The sequence below is a fragment of the Nicotiana tabacum genome, chromosome 8, assembly GCF_000715075.1.
Source record: "Nicotiana tabacum cultivar K326 chromosome 8, ASM71507v2, whole genome shotgun sequence".
NCBI lineage: Eukaryota > Viridiplantae > Streptophyta > Magnoliopsida > Solanales > Solanaceae > Nicotiana > Nicotiana tabacum.
In genome coordinates, this window is record NC_134087.1 from 84094931 (window position 1) to 84115507 (window position 20577).

The following is a 20577-nucleotide window of genomic DNA, read 5'->3' on the forward strand; positions in this document are numbered from 1 at the left end:
GAACTTCCTCAAGTTTGCTATGTGATCTGCGGCCCTCTTGGATTTGATAATGGCATCGTCCACATACACCTCTATTTCCTTGTGTATCATATCATGGAAAATGGTTGTCATGGCTCTCATGTAAGTGGCCCCAACATTCTTCAGACCGAATAGCATCATCTTGTAACAGTATACACCCCAAGGTGTAATAAAAGCTATATTATCTGTATCTTCTTCATCCATCCAGATCTGGTGATAACCCGCGAAGCAATCTACAAATTATTGGAGTTCATGTTTGGCGCAGTTATCGATCAGGATGTGTATATTTGGCAGTGGGAAGTCTTCATTGCGACTTGATCTATTAATTCCCGATAATCAACACATACTCTGACCTTCCCATCCTTCTTCGGAACTGGCACAATGTTAGCTAACCAGGTTGGGTACTCAACCACCCTGAGAACTTTGGCTTTGATTTGCTTGGTAACTTCCTCCTTGATTTTCAGGCTCATGTCTGGTTTGAACTTTCTGAGTTTCTGTTTTACTGGCAGACATATGGGATTAGTAGGCAACTTGTGAGCCACTATGGAAGTGCTCAAACCGGTCATGTCATCATATGACCATGCGAAAATGTCCTCATATTCTTTTAGGAAATGAATGTACTCTTCCTTCTTTGTTTGTGACAAGTGAATGCTGATACGGCTCTCCTTGACGGTCTCGACATCCCCCAATTTTACTGCTTTGGTCTCGTCCAGATTGGACTTAGGCTTATTCTCAAAATTTTCAACCTCCCTGAAAATTTCCTCGGGTATCTCATCTTTTTCCTCTGAATCACTATTCTCATATCGCATTGCCTCATTACATGTCATAGTCACTGGTTCATTAGGAAAAGTAATGATAATGTTGTAGAAAGGAAAATGTAAAGATAGTAGTAAATAATAAAGAGCAAATGCATTTGATTAAAACTTGAAAAATTGTCCAGGCAAAGTACGACTCGATGAGTCGAGCATTCATTCTGAAACAAGTAAAACAAAATTACGGGAAATTTTAAATGCCTAGAATGGCTTATAGAAGTAAATTCTGCCAGGCTACCTAGGGACTCGGCGGGCTCGGAATGGTGTGGCGGTCCAGTTTCTGAGAACAACTCCCTTCTCCACAGTCTGAATAGTGAGGTCTTCTTCTTCCTCCTCCTCAATTATGGCACTACAGTCCATGTCTTCATCTTCCAAGAACAAATTCTTCAACCCAACTAGTGCTTTTTCCTCTGCAGTCTCCTATATTGTGTCAGCCTGGTGAAAAGCTTGTTCCAAACGTGGCACTGGTTGCTCAAGAGGGTAATACGGTGCACGCCATGGAGGCGACCAATCATTGTACTCTTGCCATGTATACTGGTATCCAAGCCCAAAGGTGGTACCATGATTTTTCAGCTGTATTAGTTTGCTGATACCTTGGAGATTCTTTCCCAACCCCTTGCCGGGTTTATATCCATACCATGCTAGTATGGTTTCTATTTTGTTACTCCACCACTTATCCTTCTCAACGACATTGGCTCGTTCAATGTGATGATAGGTTTCCCCTCCGAGCCTTCTTCTATGTCCAATGGTCGGGATGGTTTGACTAGTGTAGATGAGGTTACTTCCATCTCCATGAATGATTACCTCCTGGCGGTTCCATTCAAACTTCACGGCTTGATGTAGTGTGAAGGTCATGGCTCCAGCAGCATGGATCCATGGCCGGCCCAACAGAAGATTATATGAGGCTAGTATGTCAAGCACCTGAAATTCAACGTCGAACCAAGTTGGCCCCATCTGCAAGAAAAAGTGGATTTCCCCGATCGTGTCCCTCTGGGACCCATCGAAAGCCTTCACATTCATGCTTCCTACCTGTATCTTATGGAAACCTTTGTCCAACCTTTTCATGGTGTCCAATGGACAAGTATTTAGGCTCAAACCTCCATCAATCAAGACCCTGGCAATGAACTTGTCTTCAAATTGCACCGTAATATGCAATGCTCGATTGTGATTCAATCCCTAGGGTGGTAGCTTGTCTTCATGGAAGATGGTCTTATGACTTTCTAGTACTTGCCTAACCATGTTGGCCATTTCTCTATCGGTGATGTTATTGGGTACATAAGCCTCGCTCAACACTTTCATTAAGGCGTTCTTATGTGCCTATGAATTCTGCAATAGTGAAAGGATAGATATCTGAGCAAGGACTTTGTTCAGATGATCAATAATAGAATACTCATTTGCATGTACTTTCCTCCACAGGTCATCTAGCCCGGTCTCAATGATAGGCTGCCTAGTAGTGGCCTCCTTACTTGATCCTCCCAAATGTTCCGATGTATAGACTCTTCCAGTTCTAGTCATTCTTTGTGCAGCGTCAGATTCCTCTACCTTGGCCTTCCCTTTAAGCCGAGCCTCGATAATATAATCCCAGGGTATTGCTTTTGAGTTGAATGTGGGTGTGGTTGATATTGTCATAGTAAAAGGTGTGACCACTTCTACTTCAAATGGAACGGAGGTGGCTGCGGGCGGAGCCACTTCCACCTCGAATGGAACTAATGCAGTTACCTCAACCTCGATTGGTGCCTGAGTCTGAACCACAATAGGAGTAACTGTGACTGCAACTTTAAAGTCATCGCCTTATCGAATAAGCACGATCGACCCCTCGGGGTCCCATTCTTCATTTGTGTCTATCACATGTACACCATCACTTTTGTGATCAGGGAGGGGATTGTTGCGAACATTAGGTGCGACTTCCTTTGCTTGTATGACCTTGTTGTCAATTAGTGTCTGGATCTTATCCTTCAATGTTTGGCACTCATCAGTGGTGTGCCCTTTCATACCGGAATGGTACGCACAAGTTTTGTTCGGATTGACCCATTAGGATGGATTTTCTAATACCACAGTGGGAATATGAGTGACGTAACCTGTGGCTTTTAACCTTTCATACAATTGGTCGATGGGCTCAGCAATGGCAGTGTATTATCTAGGTGGCTTGCGGTTGAAGTTGGGTCTTGGTCTTGGATAATTTTGGTGAGCGGGTGGTGATTGGAAGTGGGATGGTTTGGAGTTATAGGTGTGATGGATAGTGGCTGGTTGGGAATATCTGGGAGATGAAGGTTGATATGTAGGTGGTGATACTTGGTATGTGGGTGGAGGTGTTTGATATGTGGGTGGAGGTTTTTGATATATGGGTGGAGGTGTCTGATAGGTAAGTGGAGATTTTGGGCCCTGGGCTACCATTACCGCCCCAACATCTCTCTTCTTTGATATGCCACCTGATTGTAGTGCCTTATTCGTGGCTTGCAAGGCCTCGAAGTTTGTTACCATCCCACTTTTTATTCCTTCCTCGATCATTTCTCCGAGTTTGATGATGTCATAGAATATGTGATTTTAAATAACCATCAACCTCTCATAATATTGTGGATCCTGTGCCCTGACGAAGAATTTATTCATCTGTTCTTCGTCCAAAGAGGGCTTGACCTTGGCCGCTTCCGACCTCCAATGAGTAGCGTATTCATGGAAAGGCTCAGTAGGTTTATTCTTAAGATTTTGAATGTAGAAGGCATCCGGTGCATTCTCTGTGTTGAACCTGAATCGGTCCATGAAATCCGACGCCATGCTCACCCAATTGGACCATTTCTTGGGATTGTGGCTGATATACCAAGACAAAGCGTCCCCAGTAAGGTTCTTCATAAAGAGCTTCATCCGGATCTTTTCATCTTTCCCGACCCCAACAAACTTGTCACACTAGGTCCTTAGATGAACCTTGGGATCACTTGTACCATCGAACATTTCGAACTTAGGAGGTTTGTACCCCTCCGGTAGTTTGACATCCGGCTGTATGCATAGATCTTCATAGTTCAAACCTTCGATTCCTCTGTCGCCCTCAACACCTTGAACTCGGCTTGTAAACTTCTTGAGTTTTTTCAGCCATGTTTTTAATGAGAAAGTCCTTCTCGGAAGATTCCGGTGTACAGGAGATTGGTTGGGTAGAATGAGGTATAGTTTCCACATATATAGGGTTGCTTTGATGGATGCCAGGAACTTGGGTGTAGTGATGGTCATTGGTGGAGTTTTGTGGATCGGGAATGGGTTGTGGTATGTTTTGGGGAGTATGGTAAGTGGTAGTTGGTGGGTACTGAATTGGTTGATGATGATGTTGCGGTGGAGTTGGTATTGGCAACGGATTGATATTTTGGGGTGGAGTCGCGTATTGATTTGGTGCGGTAGGATTTTGTGGCGGTTTGTTTTGTGTGTTTTGAGGAGGCGTTGGGTTCTTTGTGTTTTGTTGGTGGATATCGGGGACATTGAGGGTGAGTGACAAGTTTGCCAAGTTGCAAACCTGCTCAAGTTCTCCTTGCAATTCCAGTATCTTTTGTTCCAGTCTTAAGACTAGATCATTTGGGCCCGGAGTACTATGGCCATCTAATGTCTCTACATTCTCAATATTTTTCTTTTGGATTCTACTTAAGTCGTCCTTCTTTGCTTTTTCTCTGCCTTTTGTATTGCTTGTAGGAGGAGGAGGTAGAGGGCCTCTAGATCTGGTGTGATACGCTGATGATGCCAGTATGAGTGAACCAACCTAAGGGGATGGGAATAACAATAAAAAATAAGCAAAAACAAAAAGGTAACAAGTCAGTAAGGATCCTGAAGCGTTTGTAGTATTTAAGCACATATTACTGAAATGTAAATTCGTGTCCTACTTTGGGAACCTCTTTATGCCCGAGGTAGGCCTAGCGACAAATAAACTTGGAGAACTTTTAATGCCAATAAATGCTTCATTTCATAACATAAAAATAGACGAATCCCAAAACGACACTAAGATAATAATAAAATAAGTCACTACTGGCACTTGGCCTTATTACATTTTTAGGAAAAAACAAATAAATCTAGCCTATTTGGTCCCAGAAGGACCTTCCCTAGATTCGATCTTCCGGACTCTATCATATAGATCCCCTAGCTCACGCAACCCCTGCAGCAAGTAGGCTCTGGCCAGATATCCTCCTTCAGCTCCTTCAGCATTCTGGCAATTTTCAATCCTCTTTATGACTTTACCTTCCAGCTCCACTATTCCTTGCTCCAGATATTCCAGTTTCCTGTTGGAAGTGTCTACCATTTCTTTCCATTCCTCGATCAACCTCACATTCCTCTCTTGTATTTCCTGGTGCTCATTCTCAGAGTTGTGGACCCTCTTGCGCAGCCTGTTGTATTTGACTTGAGCTTCAACTTCCTCATCTATGATTCTGTTCCCTCGACCGAGCCCTGGTGTCACCATTCCTTTCAGATTGTCCTCCAACCATGTCGGGTAGAGAGGCTCACACCCTGCATGATACCTGTCTGGCTCAACGGTGTTCTTCTCCACAATGATTTTACAGTGCCACATGTGCTGAGCTTGGCACTTGTAAGGGACATCGTCATCTTGAAAGTCTACCCTGAAATGACTCATCTTGATAACCCTTGGTACAACCTATTCTCTGCCTACTTGCCTCATAACTCACATATGGACATATGGGTATATCCCTCTCAAGACGATCAACACCAAGTGCGGAGCATCCCTGGACCTAATAATAAATTCGTCTGTTGGGAACCATTCAAACATCCACTTCACCTGTTCCTCGGTCAGATTGTCGAAGAACTCTACCCATTCTTTGGTGCTTTCTAGCTAAGCAAATATGTCTGGAATGTAAGTCATCTTCTTAGGGTGATGGAAGGCAATATGGTCGTTCCAAGCCCTTCACGGAAATTCTTGGCGATAGCGACCCTTTTGGAAATGCTCCAACAACCATAACTGCAGCAACAAATTACAACCCTCGAAATGCTTGACCCCTCTTTGACAGCACTCCAGAGCCCTGTAGATGTCGGCTATGATCATGGGGACTATGGTATATGTCTATCCATTAATCCCTTCCATCAGAGTCTTGGCGACCATGGCCAACCTAGTGTGGATTCTTCCCTTTTTCATTGGGAATACTATCAGGCCTAGGAAGTACACAATGAATACAAACACTCTGCGGTGGATGTGACCCAGAGAAGTGAGAGAGATCTCATCATGGTAAATAAGGAAAGACTTGCTATGGCCATATCTCTCGTACCAGTATTTGAAAGGTATGTAAGATTCTTTTATGCACACTAGGTCGACATTCTTCTTCTGCCCCATCATCTTCAAAAATTCCCTGCCCATATGGTTTTCTGGTACCAATAGCCCAGGACTATCCCAAGTCAATCCTGCAAGGCCTCCAATTTCCTCAAGAAGCGGTGTCATTTCTATGTCGCCGAAATAAAACACATCCCTTTCACTATCCCAAAATAAAGTGGCAGCTTGGATCAATTTGTTGTTTGGCTCAATATTTAGAAAGGTAGGCAGGTTACCCAGGTACTTTCTCACATGTTTCTTGTCACTTGAGGAAAGGTCCTTCCACCAATCTAGCAGCAATGATGGGATGTTCCTAACCATATCGAATCTAGGGACCTCGTGCCTCATGTTTTGCAAAACAAAAGGGTTAGACCTTACCCCCACCGGACTCGACTATTTATACATTTATGATTAACATATCGGCATTTAGTTCTCCAAATTAATGACAAAACGTGGTTGTGTCCGTTGGGATTATGGAAAACCCGATGGACTTTGGATAAGGCTTATCTTAAAGGATCATTATGTGGACAACATAACCGATCCGACTAGGTTTGACCATGATGCATGCACAATTTTAACCAGAGTAAGGTTTCTATGGGGTTTTAGACTGGTACCTTGAAGCGGACAACTCGAGGTGGAAGGCATGGAACCATTGACTGCACCGCTGATTGACTGGTTTTACCGCAAATAAGCCTTTCCGAATTTAAGGGTAGTAAATAGGAAGAGCGCAACCACTCATTAAAGCGTTGCTATAGGATTTTATACGCATGAGTGGAATATGATGCGGAGCATGATTTATACAACAATTAATAACATGTAGTCAACTATTTGTAAGTAGGAAAAATAAATACATCATTTAAATAATTGAAAGACAGTTACAGGAAAAAGAAAACAAAGAGACAAGTCAATTTCAGGGATAAAGAACCATAAACGCTTAAAAAATGAACAGTTAAATTCAAACAAGGGAGAAATGTACGTGATAAAGCATGCTTGGACTAATTTGTAAAAAGATAAGTTTGTTATGGTAAGAGACAAAATGTATCCCCAGCAGAGTCGTCATGTTGTCGCAACCCCCTTTTTCCACCGCAGAGAAAGTCCGGGTTTTGACATTCATGGGGTAATAACTCATTTCCTTTTGGGAATTGGGTATTTGAAGAGTCACCACCTAACAGATTATGGTGCGTTAGAGCACCTAGAGCGATTAAATCTTAGACTAGTTTGCATTACCAGATATTAGAGTAAGGGCTCAAAATAACCTTGAGGAGAAGGTATTAGGCACCCCTCTCGGTTCACAATGGTGGGTCCCGACCAAACTTATATTCACGAATTAGTCCATTAACAAATAAATAGTTGAATCAAATAATTTGCAAGTAAAGCATGTTGGACGTTGTATAACTCAAATAATAAGACAAAGGTTTTGAACAAGTTGTATATAAAACAAAGTTTTAAACAGAAGGGATTTGGGAAAGGAGGGATCCTAGGTTGGTTAGCCTACAGGATCACCCCACACAATGTCCGGTAAATACTCCTCAATTAGGGGCTACACGTGACATTAGCACGTAGTCATCATATCCCATATCTACACTTCCCACCCCGTGGTCTTAGCCTAAAGTGTGCTAGTAAACATGATAGTGCCTAGGCGTGCACTACCCGTCCCTTCCTTGTGGTCCTGGAGGTATTTTAGGACCTCTAAATCTGGACAGTTCTAGACGACCCCTAAGGTGCTTAAAAGGAGAATTCTAAGGCGACAGGCAAGAACAAATAGGACCTTAACACATAAGGTAGAAAAGAAGCAATTAGAGGCTCAAGTTCACCTCCACAGATAATACATGTAAACAGTACGACTCAAATACAAATAAGGGCAATATTGTTAAACAATATCCTAAGACATGATGTCTAGGCGAATATCAGAACATATGAGATATGTAGTTTTTATTTTTATAAACTCAGAAGTAATGGCCCTATCCGTTTACCTAATGATTTTAAAATCAGAACAACATTAAGTAGCAGAAACAGTTTCAGAGCTGCAGGATTTGAAAAACGTCATATAGGCTTGCCTACACTCTGAATAGCGGTGACCTAAGAGCATGATAACTACGCTTGACATAGTAAAATAGTGGGTGGATTTTAAAACTGACTCTTGAGTCCTTATAGGCATGCTTTCTAATAGTGAATTAAAGCAGTATTTGAGAGAATTCATTTTAGGAGAACAAACCGTTAATTAGACCAACTTCAAAGCAAACTACTCAAGAACTGGATTGACTTATTTAAACTAAACTAATTTTAGATCTAGGCAGAGTTTCTGATGTTGTTTCCTATAGGCATGACATCTAATTGTTTAAGATCTGATGTTAGAAACTTGTAGGCATGATAACAAATGAAAACACATGTAAACACTCGTTATAACAGAAGTTGAACTGGACCATATCCTATAGTCATGGTATCTACTTGTGAAGTTGATTTTAAGACCTATAAACATGATTTATATTATTGGAACCATTTGAGACCTATAGGCAAGATTTCTAACACGGTAAGACAAACATAGCAAATATAACATCCTATAGGCATGGTTTCTACCCATATTACCCCACAAATATGTAACTACCCATCCTTTTTACTAGTTACCCTAATATTTGTTTACAAATTATTACAAACCAAATGAATGAATTAAAAAATAGATAAAAAGAAAAGAAGAAGCTACACTATTGGGAGCCTGAAGCAGGCCCAAGTGATTTCCCAAGACCTCCAATAGACTCAAATGTCAATTTCATAGACAATATCATTGTCTAGGTGCGTCAAAGTTCCCTAAGGATCTCAAGGATCCCGGACAGTGCTCACACCTAGACTTTGTAACCAAATTGAGTAAGTGTAGTGTGGAAGGGCCAACCTCAGTGTGCCAGAGTTCAAAGGGTTCTCAAGAGGATCTCAAGGCAGTACACACACTGGAAAGGGCAAATCCTAGTGACTTAGGAGTAGAGTGAGAGTGCTTGACACAATTTGAAAGGTTTTAGTGGGAAAACAATGTTAAAAAAGATATTTGCTTGAAATTGTTTTGTAAGAAAACACACAGGGAGTTACTAAATTAGATAATTTAAAAAGGTAAGGTGACTAACAATTAGTCAAATCAAATACAGAACCAGAAAGAGGTTCATCAGCACTTCAATACATGGAGTCAAACAGGTGCACACATCCACTTAGGGGTAATGAGGATTTGGGGTAAGCATAGGGCACATAGCAAGCATAGATTTACATAGGTACAGAGTCAGAGGAGCCTTAAAAGGGGTCAAGGCTTTTAAAGTATAGCATGAACTATGGGGTTAATACAGAATCAATAGGCTTAAGATAGCCAATTACTTCATACGGGAAGGTGCATGGCAGGGATCATAGAAACATAGTCACATTGGGTCATACTAAAAGGGGATCCTAATGGGTATATAGCATGCAATAAAGAAGACAGTGAAGTATATATATTAATTGCAGGTTGAACAACAAAACCATAGATAGAAGCATATTAGAAATATGACAAATTGAAGTAATAGGAGAAGCATATTGTTTTGGGACTTGAATTAAAATTGGAACATACCAGTAAGGGGATAGTAAGCACAAAGTGAAAGAAAAACCAGTAGTTAGCCTTGGATTTAAGCCGACTAACTTTAGATAGTAGTAAGTAACACAAAAGAGAGCAGAAAGCTTTTAGTATGAAAGAGAGAGTTTTTGAACCAATGTGTTCGTGTGTTTGTGTTAATGGGAGAGTATGTATATATGTAGTAGTTCGAAACTAGGTAAAATAAGGCAAGAATCACAATAGTATAGTAATTATGGAACTCAGAACCAATTAGAGCAAAATCAGTACAAGTATTCTCATAAGTTAAGGGAATCAGTTCAAACGGTAAGAACAAGAAACAAATAAGGAAAGAAATCAATGTATGACCAATAAGGAAAGATTTCAAATTCAGTAAGAATAGGGTAAACAATTAGGGCTAAGTTCAGAAAACTCTAATTAAGGAGATAATCAATAGGAATAAAATACTAATGCAGACAAAGTAAGCAAATCAATCAATTTGAATAGAAAGAGTAGGAATCGAAGGTTTAAAGGAAGGTCTTCCAATCAAACCATGAAATAGGGAATCCAGAATCAGTCACAGAGAAAGTTATGATTTAGTGTTCAACATATAAATAGGGTAAGATAAGAACAACCAGACATAGCAAACACGAATGTTAAACAACACTGATAGAAAGAAGCAAGTCTTGAACAATCAAGATTGACACAAGCACATGAAGTGATATAAGTTAGGCTAAAAACTCACTAGGAACATATTCGTGGCAAGATAATCACAAAACTCAAACAAGAAACGACAAGTCACGCTAATACACAAAACCAAATGATGAAACCTAGAAAATTAGGGCTTTCAATATAGACGAGTTGAAGAGGTAGTAAAATTATAGAATCAATCAAAATATGCAAGAAATAGAAGTTTAAACACAAAGAATTAGTTAAACAAAATTTTAAAAGAAGTTCCGAAACCCTAATTTTTTAGAAGAATGTGAAAAACACTTAAAATCAACGATTCTTGCAAAAGAGTTCCAAGGACAGTGTAGAACATTAAAGAAACAAACTCAAATCGTCTTAAATCTGCACAGATCTAAGAGATATAGGAAGAAATTAGGGTTTCAGAAGAAACCCATAAAGAGATGAAAGAACCTGTCTAGAATCCCAAGGATCGTAACAGATACAACATGGTTTTTCTCGAAATCATACTGGAGTAGCCAAGAACAGACAAGTGACGAACCCTAGATGCAATTCGGCATGGCCTTGGGCCCTTGAAGACCTTAGAGAAGGCAGGCATGGCATGAGAGAAGCCATTGGAGGCCTAGGAGATGATGAGAGGTCACCGGAGATGGCCGGAGAGGAGAGGTCGGCGGTTGAAGGGATAGGATTTAGTTGAGAGTTACTGAGAGAAGAGAGGATCTCAGGGCGGCGGATTTGGAAAAATGGTTAGGGTTAGGGGGTCGTTTGGAATAAAAAATGTAAGAACGAACGAGGGCCGGGTCGTTTAGATCAACGACCAGGATTTGATAGGTTTTGGGTCGGGTAGGGGTAATTAGGGCCTGGGTCGGGTTATTTAATCTGAAATTGGGCTGGGGTTGGGTTAAAATTGAGGCTAAAATCGAAATGCAATCTGGCTATATTTTAAATAGCTAATTTAATCCCATATAATTTATAATAAATAATAAATAATTTCTAAAAAATAATTTCGTGTACTAAAATGATTTAAAATAGATATTTAATATTTTAAAAATATAGAAAATCAATTTTATGCGTATAAATGTAATTATACATTAATAGGGCTAATATTGCAATTATATACAAATTAGCTTTAAAAATGCAAAATGCAATTATAAAAATGCACTAAAAATATTTTAACAATATTTTGTCATAAATATAGAATTTAGATGACTAAATTACCATAACAATAATTTGAGGGATAATTATTAGGGATTTATGGGTAAAAGGGGAGGAAATAAATCAATTAAAATCTTTAAAATTATAGAAAAAATTACCAAAACCTTGTGCATGCTTATATATGCGAAAATATGCTATTTTGCAAGTAAGTATTTATGCATATAAAAATATATAGGGAACAATTGGGTATCAACATTAGTTTTTTCACAGTTTTTTTTCGAAAATAGTTCCGCTTTTCAAGAATATCGGTGAAAACTCAAATCCTTTACCGAAATCGTCGAAAAATGTGAGATAGTTTGAAAACTATAATTTTTCCAAAAAACCTTTCAAAATAAATGAGATATTTCATTTTCTTTTCAGATAGCAAGTGTGAAATAACTCTTTATGCCCATATATCAATAGGTTTGAAAAGTCATGAATGACGTGATACTGTACATCATGAGGAAAATACATCTCTATGCCTATATGTCATGTGTGCATGCAAATACCAAGAATTTTAGAGATGAATCATGTACTCACACTCTCAAATTATCAATCCACCCAATCCTCCTAGTGACTTAGTCCTCACAGTCACTTAGCACTCGACACTCGGCACTCGCATTTGGTAGGTGCCTGCGCTCACTGGGGTGTGTACAGACTCCGGAGGGGCTCCTATAGCCCAAGCACTATATCAAGCCAATCATGGCATAAATCAATAAAACATGCTGCGGTGTGCAACCCGATCCCATAAATATCCTCACAATCAAGCCCTCGGCCTTACTCAGTCATCAATCTCTCTAGTCTCTCGGGCTCTCAATCTCATGAATCTAGCCCGACAACAATGATATGATATATCAATAAATAACAACTGAGACTGAGACATGATATGCATATGACAAGTATATAAAGCAATGAAAATAGATAGCTCAACAACAGAAATGACCTTCGTGGGTCCCAACAAGATAAGCATGTAGCCTAAACATGGTGTCTAATATGGATCACAACTCAATAGATCAAGTACGCAGAAATTTCATGATTACAGGTAAGGTCAGATAACTACACAGTACCACAGAAATAACGGAGTTACAATTCACTCGGTGCACGCCCACACGCCCGTCACCTAGCATGTGCGTCACCTCAACACCGATCACATAGCACATAATTCGGGGTTTCATACCCTCAGCACTAAGTGTAGAAGCGTTACTTACCTCGAATAAGCCAATTCCAATATCGACCAATCCCGCGCGATGCTCTACAAATGTCAATCCCAATCGAAAAAAAGGTCGAATCTTTAATCAAAAGCCCAACATCGGCCAAAAAGCCAAGTCGGGCCCGCGCTTCGGAACCCGACAAAATTTATAAAATTCGACGAGCCATTCAATTACGAGTCCAACCATACTAGTTTCACTCAAATTGAACTTCGAATCGATGTTCAAAACTCAAAAATTTACTTTATGAAATTTTAGACAAAACCCCCAAAATATGACCAAATGAACAAACCTTCGATATTAAGAACTTTTGCCCAATGGGTATACCTCGTTTTGCATGCCAAATAGTCCCAAAACATGCTTTTGATGCCTCCAATGGATTTCTTATGAAATTTCTGTCAAGATAGACTCTTGAATCACTCCATTTGACCTTATAATGAAGGAGATATGTTGGTTTCAATATTTAGAAATAGTGCAGATTTTTAAATGCGAAGTCAGTTGCAATTCCGTAATTAATCTGAAAAATATGGCAACCCAATTCTTAGTAAAATGACTATAAAATCCTCAAACGATGTCCAAATTTGACGATTCTTTTTACTACGGATTCGTAATTACAATACAGATCTAATGCTTCAACCAAAACAAAAATCGGAGCTGATTTGTTCAATGTGGTATTATTTATGCTTGAATAAACGACATCGAAACATAAGAAAAACGATCGCAACACAGCCCAATTCTATCCAAAACTCACCCGAGCCCCTCGGGACCCCATACGAACATGTCAACAAGTCTCATAAGATAACACAGACTTACCCGAAGACTCAAATCACGCATAACAACATCGAAACGATGAAACACACCTCAAATCAAACTTAATGAACTTTCAAACTTTTGACTTCCAAAAACTCGTTCCAAAATAATTCAAATCAACTCGGAATGAACTCAAATTTTGCATACAAAACCTAATACATCATACGGAGCTACTCGTGCCCCCAACCTACCGAGTGAAGTGCAAATTCTCAAAACGACCATTCGGGTCGTTACATTCTCCCCCACTTACAAATATGTTCGTCCTCGAACGTGCCAAGAGTTATTCCCAAGGCCATCAAACTGCCGTATAACTTTACCATGCACATACTAGAGGGTGATCCATGTCACCCTATCCCATATAGGTCTGATAACACAACATAACTGAAAATCATTACTCCAACCTTACCCATAAGCCTTAGAATCCAATTTCCAACATCCAGAATTTCCATAAGATTATAATCTTACACCTACACACTGTACAAGTCTGAATAAGTTGTATCAAGTCTTCACCACAACCCAAGATGTAATCACATGATATACCGCATAACTCAAATTCTCATAACGATATCTTCAAACCATAGTAGCTGCTCCAAACAATCCAATGCCGGTAAAAAACCTCTTATCAAACAAAGCCTCATTCTAACACCTTCATACACTGCCAATGATGAAAGAAACACGCAAAAAACTCATAAGGATTCACCAGATCAATAGGTCGTGGATCTCCCTCTCCTCCGACAAGAACTATAGCAGATTTCTAAGCTGACTTTCGATATTATCCTTCCAAATATACCACAATCAAATCCGATAGTATCCATTCTAGGTCTAATGACCTCATCTCATCCAACCCGTCCACTCTAGTGGCATGACACATCAATACAATATAAAATCACAACCCGTGCAACCCTTGCACCAATTAGTAACATTCCAAATGTACTCAAACATTGAAAATGACTCAAACAAGAGAACTGTCCCACAAGCTCCACGGGTACCACCACAACGAAATGCTAAGAACTCATCACATTTCACAGAACCAAAACACACGAATCTCATACAAAGGATCATATCTCAATACGACTCCACCAGAATGCGTGACCCTATCCAAACGTTGATCCATATTATATACCTCGAGCCACTCTACTCAAGATCAATAACCATGCTGTATACGGTAAAATCGGCGGGTCCTATTTTTTGTCATACAACGCTTCGTAAGCATGTTTCCAAAAGCTCGAGGCTATGGTCAAGATTCACACCCAAGGGGCTATCGACGTCCAACCTCGGGGCAATACAGAGCGATAGTTTTGGTGAAAAAGTGGGAAGTTCCCAAGGCATATGACTAAAAGATGACCTAGTTTATTTGGCTAGTTCAAGCCCGTACCGTGGCATTAAATAACTGTACCAACCATGTATCTTGGTAATAAATGCATTTGTACTATGTTGCGATACCCCCTCATATATAATGGGGATCCTTGTCATTTTGTAAGACATCTGATATTCAATATTGAATATACAAGAACATTCTTTTTTTTTCTAACTTAAATTCTCTTGACTCCACTACTTACATTTATTGTGTTCTATTCATTGTTCTTCATTTATTGCTTATTATTGGCCATAAAGAGCCGCCATTGAATTTATCACAACTGTTCACCCTTCATCGACTGCCTTTAGCGAGGCATCCGACTCGACCTCGAGGCCCCATGTATGTCAGCTCGAGGCCCTGATTTCTGATCATTCGATTTGGTCATTACATTATCTACAAGCCCCTACCTTATTTTCCAGTTTTTCACCTAGCATCAATTGCCTAACAACTAGCATAAAAATAGATCACATATTTTTAGACAACAAAATCAAATCTAATTGTAATTACCATTTTCAAGGTAAACAGTTTAGCACCCACCATGGGGCTAAAAATAATAGTGAATATTTTCTTGCTGGTTTACTAGATAATGCAAGTTACCTTTCACACTTTTTCTTGTCCAAGATCTTTGATTTCAGGTCAAAATGTCTAACTCAGTAAACACACGTGAAAACAACAATCTTGAGGACCATAGAGAGAATGGTGTGATGTTCCAGGTGTTGGTGTACCACCACAAAACCCTGAGAATGCACCGGAACCAATTCTCGTGGAAGTGGTCTCACGCAACGCTCAACACATTGAAATAAGCTCCCACACCAACAGGATCATACACCAGGAAGATCAACAAGAAGCTAAAAAAACCTCGGCTCAGGAAGAACAAGGGGTTAGACTTCACGTCATCTTCGAAATTTTACAAGCACAACAGTTGGAGATTGCTCAGTTGCAAAGCCACCAAAAGACTCCCAACACGGTAGCTCTAGAAACGGCTCCCCGAGCCGAGCAGGTACCAGAAAGATTAAGCAACAATGGGTCCACAGCCAACCCCGCCATCATAAAGATGCTCGAGGACCTCACAAAGAGGATCGAGTCAGACGAAAAGAAGATAGAAGCCAATGACAAGAAGGTAGAGACCTACAATTCTAGGGTCGATCAAATTTCGGGTGCACCGCCGATTCTAAAAGGTGTAGATTCGAAGAAGTTTATACAAAAGTTGTTCCCACAGGAAGCAGCCCAAAACCTTTTCCAAAGAAGTTCAGATTGCCCGACCTTCCGAAGTACAAAGAAACCTCGAACCCTAATGAGCACGTCACTGCTTACACTTGTGCAGTGAAGGGCAACGACCTAAAGGACGACGAGATCGAGTCCGTCCTACTGAAAAAGTTCAGAGGGACGCTATCAAAAGGGGTAATGATGTGGTATCACAACCTGGCTCCAAACTCAATAGATTCATTTGCCATGCTGGAAGATTCTTCCATAAAGGCACATACTGGTGCCATCAAAGTAGCTACAAGGAAATCCGATGTCTTAAAAATCAAGCAAAAGGAGAATGAGATGATGCGAGAGTTCGTATCTTGCTTTCAAATGGAACGAATGGAACTACCACCAGTCTCCGACGACTGGGCGGTACAGGCCTTCACTCAAGGTTTAAACGAGCAAAGCTCGGCAGCTTCGAAACAACTGAAGCAAAACTTAGATGAGTATCCCATAGTGACTTGGTCGGACGTCCACAATCGATACCAATCAAAGGTCAGGGTCGAAGACAACCAACTAGGAGTCCCCTCAGGCTCGATATACCCTAACAGGCTTCTAGGAAAGGAGAAAAAGTCGAATAAAGAGAGATACCACCCATACACTGAAGATAGAAGAAACAACCCAAGGCGCAACCTAACCTGCAATGACCGAAGGATGGATCGAGCCCAGAATCCTCAGGGACTTGTTAGCAGAGCTGGGTTCGATATGCACACAGGGCCGACAAAGGTGCCCCGCTTGTCGAAATACAACTTCAACATCGACGTTTCAGACATCGTATTCGCCATCAATAAAATCAGAGACACCAGGCGGCCAAGGCCTGTACAATCAGTTCCTTCACAAAGGAACCATAGCTTAGTGTGTGAATTTCACAACATGCACGGTCAGAGGATCAAAGATTGCTAAAAAATCTGGGAAGAAGTAGCCCGACTACTCAGCAAAGGTCACCTCCGGGAATTCCTCAGCGACTGAGCCAAAAATCAGTTCCAGGAAAGAGAGGCGACCAAAAAGAATGAAACAGACGAGCCACAACATGTCATCCACATGATCTTTGGAGGTATCGATGCTTCACAGGATGGTCAGGAGAACAAAAATATCCATTACCAGGGAAAAACGAACTCGAGGCTATATACCCGAGGACACCCTCACATTCAGTGACGAAGATATCGAGGCTCTATCTCAGCCCCATAATAACGTATTGGTAATTTCTTTTCTTGTAAATATATTTCAAATTAAATGTGTACTTGTAGATCTAGGTAGCTCGGCCAATATTATCAGGTCAAAGTTGGTAGAGCAGCTCAGATTGCTTGACCAAATCGTGCCCGCCTCTTGAGTCCTTAACGGGTTCAACATGGTGAGCGAAACAACTAAGAGGAAATCACCCTCCTAGTCAACGTGACCGGCACAACCTAAAATGCTAAATTCCACGTCATCGAAGGATACATGAGGTAAAATGCCTTGTTCGGAAGGCCACGGATACACTGCATGAGAGCAGTACCATTCACCCTCCATCAAATGATGAAATTCTCGACAAAGGATGGGATAAAAACCGTATACAGGAAATAACATGCGGCAGAAGAGATGTTTGCGATACATGATGTGGCACGGACACCAATACCTCCACCATCGAAGGAACCGAAGGATAAAAAAATAGTAAAATAGCGATAACAAGCTACATTCTCGGCTATGCCTGACTAAACAAAATGAAGGATCGTACCAAGTCCTCATAACAAATGATCGAATCATATCGAGGTCCAAAGCGCCGCCAGCACTAAGGTAAGATCATCTCCCTTTTTATGTTACATTTTATACTAACCTGAGTTCAGGTATCCGATCAAAACGGCCGAAATGCTTTCCAACCAGAAGGCCTTAGGTTCCAAAAGCATACGTTGCACTCTTTTTCTTCGATCGGGTTTTTATCCCAAGAAGGCTTTTACCGACAAGGTTTTTAACGAGGCAACATCTATATGCAACCTAAGGAAGACTCAACAAGTATTCAAGGCTTCTTTTCAATAAACCTTGAATACTAGGGGCATCCCCCCCTAGAAGAACACCTCCTAGGAGAAGCCAAGATGCGCTAAATGGGGTCTTGATAGGAAAATGATATACCGGGCCAAACGGTCAAATGAACTGTGTCCGTATAGAATAACCAAGCCCTTAACAACAAAAACATGTATACTTGTACCAAGTAATCGAAGAATACTTTACCCTTTGTCAAAGCATTTCGCGTTTCTAAGGAGTTCGGTATTTTTCGCTAAAACAGCTCTAGAGCCAAAAACGTCCCGAACACTCGGGGACTGGCGTAAAAAATCAAAGCTAAGCCCTCAATGAGGCAACATCAAGTTTACAAAATGGCTCCAGAACCAAAAAATGTCCCGAGCACTCGGGGACTGGCGTCAAAAACTCGAAGATGTATGACTTCCGGGTCGGAAGATTAGAACTTGTAAGCCCTCGATGAGCCAATACCAAATTTTCAAGGAATGGCTCCCGATCCAAGAAACTTTCGATGACTCGGGGACTGCCGCCAATCGCCACCCCATCGACTTATCAAAATCCCGAGGCCATAAGACCCCATTTGGGCAGCCTCGGTCTCGTAAGACTTATATAAGGCAACAACAATATCTGTAAGACCTCAAGCAAGGCTTGAACCATACTTGTACCAGGTAACCAAAACTGTAAGACCTTAAGCAAGGGATGAACCATACTTGTACCAAGTAACCAAAACTGTAAGACCTCAAGCAAGGCATGAACCATACTTGTATCAAGTACCAAACTGTAAAATCTCAAAGGCATGTAAAAATTTGTAAGACCTTACGAAATGAAAAATCCCGATCTTAAAGTTAAAACTATATATTGAACTTGTAATACCTCTAAAAAGGCATACCCTCGATGTAGACGCCGAAGCTACTTCACTCGGGGTCTGAAAGGCTCCGGCCAAACAAAATGACTACGGTCACAAGTATGTACTAGCCAGACTAACGTGACTTAGGGACGCTCGACCGTCGCTATAAAATCACAGGCGAAATTACTTCGAAAGTACTTCAAAAAGAACCGGTTAAATAGGCTACCCTCGACATAGGCAAAAAAGCTTCAACAATGTCAGCTCCTAACTATAGGCTTCGAGATACTCATCTATCGAGCAAAACCTCCCGAGGTGCTCGATCATCACCATATAACGACTCACCATCGTGGTTTTTATCAAACCATCGAAGAGTAAGACAAACACAATTTCAAAAGTCCTTAACGAGGGAAAAATAAAGCCTACTAGAGGTCGTACCGACCAAATGCGTAAGAGCCATTGCTGCCAGCCCATACTAGAGGACGTGCCGACCAAATGCGTAAGAGCCACTGTCGCCAGCCCATACTAAAGGTCATACCGACCCAATGTGTAAGAGCCACTGCCACCAGCCCATATAAAAGGTCGTACAGACCAAACGCGTAAGAGCCTAAAGGCCAGCTTTAAATTCAAAAACTTAAGGGTCAATGAGCTTGAGTTGAAACCCGACTCGGAGAATGAACCTGAAATAGTTAACTAAAAATGCCTAAGATCAAAAGCATAAGAGCTTAAACGCCGACTTATACTAAATGGTCGTACCGACCAAGCGCGTAAGAGCCTACGAGCCAGCCCAATAAGCCCCAGGGCCATACTATGAATTTGAGGATTCCTTTTAACTCGAAGACCAATTCATCTGGCTAACGACTGACAAATATCAAGGCTAAGGGAAATGCATGAAAAATAAAACTGTGAGGCTTCCTTTTATACATATATGTGAGAGAATGCAAACTTCATTTACAAAGTTCTTTAAAAGCACTATACACAAAACAAAAAAGGAAAGGCCTAATCTACGTCCCCCTCGGGGACTATTGTTTGTCGTCCTCTTTCTCGCTATATTCGGCATTGGACAGAAGAAGCTTAGCACCATATTCTTCCTCCTTCATATGCTTTATCTCTTCCTGAAGGTCGAAGCCCCTGGCATGAATTTTCTCGAGGGTTTCCCTCGGAGATTTACACCTCACGTACTCTTTGTTCCTACTCTCCTGGTCGAGATCCCCCTTTAGCTCAGCACGAGCGTCAGCAACGTCCTTCAAATAGACAACCACCTTCTTATCAGCCTTAGTTCAGATTACTTCAGCTTCAGCCCGAGCATCTATTACTTCGGCCTTCACCTTCAGGAGCTCACACTTGAGCCTTGGAATCATGTTCGTTTGGACCAAGCTGTTCTCGTGAGCATTGCAAAGTTGCACTTCGAGGGCGGAAGCCTTGGCTAAAGCGTCTTTCTTATCCGATATATGTGTGTTCACCCGAGCCTTTAGCTCATCACTCTCGCACTTGGCTTGACCAACTTCGCTCCTAAGGCATCCCAGGTCCTCCGTCTTTTTCTGCAACTGTAATAAAC